Raw genomic sequence first — 3243 nt, 5'->3', positions numbered from 1 at the left:
CAGAAAAGGTCAGGTAAGTGATGTTAGGGAAATGAACCCTAAGATATGTATTCAAATTTTTTTCTTTCATGTGATTGTTTCTAACACATTCATAAGATTATTTCTTTGTTGCTTTGTATGTCCCTCCCCCACAGTATAACCCCTGCTTTCACTGTATTTGATGTGGGTATAATTTGTGGAGGGGAATGGGAAAAACAAATCGTTTAAATAGGGGTACAGGTGGACCCATTGCAACAATGAGATGTACAAGTCGTTATGTTGAAAACAAACTTTACATCTTTGATGGGGGGGCGGGAGGGGATCTCCGCGGTGGGGAGGACTGGGGGGGCATGGAGGGAGAGAATGGGAAGGGATGTGTAGAGAGCTGCGTGCAGCCGCACCTGGAAGATGGCGCTGGCTTCCGCCCTCCACCTTCCCGATGGCGAGTGTTCTCTGTGGTAAACAACTCCTTATATAGCTAAAGCAAAGAATCTGGCTTGCTTCCGCGCACCTGAACCTATTGGTGGTTCCCACGTGGCGTATCAGGGTTGGCTACCCAGTGGGTACTTAAGGCTGTGGGGAATTCTCCCCAGGGGTTGGGGTCAGAAGATTGCTCAAAGGTCCTGAATAAACTGCAGAGAGAAGAGTTCGGTGTCGCATCTTCCTTGCTGGTGGAGGCGGTAGCGACAGGGATGGGAAGGGGAAACAAAGGAGGAGGCTACAATGTTTGATAAGAAATGTACTCATTATCTTGCCCATGTAATTGTAACCCCTGTGTACAGTATTTTCACAATAAAAAAAATTTGGCCAAACAACTTCAACAACTCATCAAAAAAAATCATACACCACAATCAAACAGGATTCATTTCAAGGATGCAAAGCTGGTTCAATATACGTAAATCAATTAATATAATTAGTCACATCAACAAGATGTGCAAATGCATCAATAGATGCAGATAAAGCATTTGACAAGATCCAACACCCCTTTATGATGAATGCTCTGGAAAAAGTTAAGAATCCAGGGAACATTCCTCAATAAAGGCTGTATATGACAAACCTACAGCCAGCATTTTAATTAATGGTGAAAAACTAAAGTCATTTCCTCTAAACTCAGGAACAAGACAAGCATGTCTCCTCTCTCCACTTCTCTTCAATTTAGTATTAGAATGCCTAGCTACAGCAATAAGACAATATACAAACATAAAGGGATCCAAATAGGGAAAGAAGAAGTAAAACTCTCTCTCTTTACAGATGACATGATCTTGTATTTAAAGAATCCCACGGTCTCCACTCCCAAATTACTCAAGCTGATTCCAAAAAGTAGCACAGTATAAAATTAATCCTCAAAAACCAATAGCTTTTTTGTATGCCAACAATGAGAAGAACACAGCTGATATCAGGCAAGCAACTCCTTCTGTAATAGCCCCACAAAAATAAAATACCTAGGAGTTATCTAAGAAGTAAAGGACCCTAGGACTGGGGATCTTTTTAAAGACTACACAGTCAATATCATAAAGAAAAAAATAGTAATGGCCAGTCTTGTGATACTAAACCCTTGTTGCTCTTAGAATCAATCCTACTGAAGTGCCAATTAAGTTGTCTCTTTTGATTCTTAAAGGAGCTGAGCCAGACAAAAGATATTAAAAGTTTTTGCCAAACAAGATAGCCAATGGCCAAATTCAGCTATTTCGCTAGCAGAACCCCAAACAGAAGCTATCTCCACTACTCTTCAGCACATTTCTTAAATCCTACTTCTTGATCACCTCTGCCTGTCACCTCATTCCTTATTCAACTGCATTGCAAAATGGATTGATGGGAAATTAACATTTGGAATCACTTGATGTCACCAGAAATATACTTGGCAGGAGGGAGGTCTAGGTAGCCAGAACTAGTGGCAAGTGATTTTGAATGACTGACAGAAGCCATGACAAAGAGATTTAGAACCAGGAAGTCATTGATTAATGTCCATCCTTGGCAAGGAGTTGAAGGTGAAAGACACATTGCCTCACAATATGCAGTAGGTCATCATTATCTCCATCGCCTCTCACTAAGCATCTGAGACACATGTGGGTCTAGTCTACTTTCTGATCATTGTCTAACAATGAATATCGTTAGGGAAAAAATGAAGTTCTCAGCAACATTCAGGAAAATTTTCTTTGGGCTTCTCCTCAGGAGAAGCTCAAGTTCTCTCTGAATGTCTATCTGTGTCTTTGGAACCCATTATGAGACTAAATTAAAAACTTGGTAAGAAGACAAAGACTACACCATAAGCCTCAGTATGATCAGGCTGGAAATTAACTGCTGGGCTGCCCAGATTTCTTTCCCATTAACATTTATATCCCACACAGGAGGTGGATAAGGTTTCCCACCCATCTGTTTCCTGAGAGACTGACATACTTTAACAATTTTCACTGGCAGACTCAGTACTCAGTAGTGGAATGAGGATTGCCTTTATCACCAGGAGAGGATTAGTCCTGTGAGCTTGGGCAAGTCACTTAAGCTTTCTGAGCCTTACCTTCCTTACATAAATTAGGGATAAAGTAATTTCCTCACAGGGTTATGAGGAGAAGCAAATAGTATAGAGCATGAGAAGATCTTCACTATCATAAAGATTAGCTAGTGGTCTCCTATGGCTGGAGAATAATTACCTGCAGTTAAATTAAAAAATCCCTGCTGCTAGTTGCCTAGAGCAGGCATCACTGCCATGCCTAGGTGAGAAGCAGCCTGTTCACAAATCAATGCTGACTACTTAAAGCACTCAGCCCAATGACTCTCACTTTAGACCTCTATAGGAAAGTACTGTTTCCTCATACTTATGTACCATGTCTGGGGTTCCAAAGTTACAGGTTCTTTACTGACCCTGTGTCAATCACTGTAGAGAATGACTCTCAGTTGCTACCTAGAGCTCTCTAAGAATTATGCTGCATATGCTAACTTAAAATTAATTAACTAAATAAATTACATTCTTTTTTTCTTTTTATTTTATTTTATTTGTGAAGATACTGTGCAGAGGGGTTACAATTACATGGGCAGGATAATGCGTACATTTCTTACCAAGCATTGCAGCCTCCTCCTTTTGTTTAGCCTTCACATCCCTTCCCAGCCTCCCCCCTCCCCCCCAATCCCAATCTATCTCCTTCCCCTCCTCCCCCCACCCCCACACCAACGTTGTAAAGCTCATTTTGGACATGACAACTTGTACTTCTCATTGTTGCATCAGGTCCACCTGTATCTTTAAATAACTGGTTTTACCCCATCTCCTCC

The sequence above is a fragment of the Dipodomys ordii genome, unplaced genomic scaffold (genome assembly GCF_000151885.1).
Source record: "Dipodomys ordii isolate 6190 unplaced genomic scaffold, Dord_2.0 Scaffold114, whole genome shotgun sequence".
Lineage (NCBI taxonomy): Eukaryota > Metazoa > Chordata > Mammalia > Rodentia > Heteromyidae > Dipodomys > Dipodomys ordii.
The sequence above is the reverse complement of the archived record's forward strand: the minus strand, read 5'-3'. Positions refer to the sequence as shown.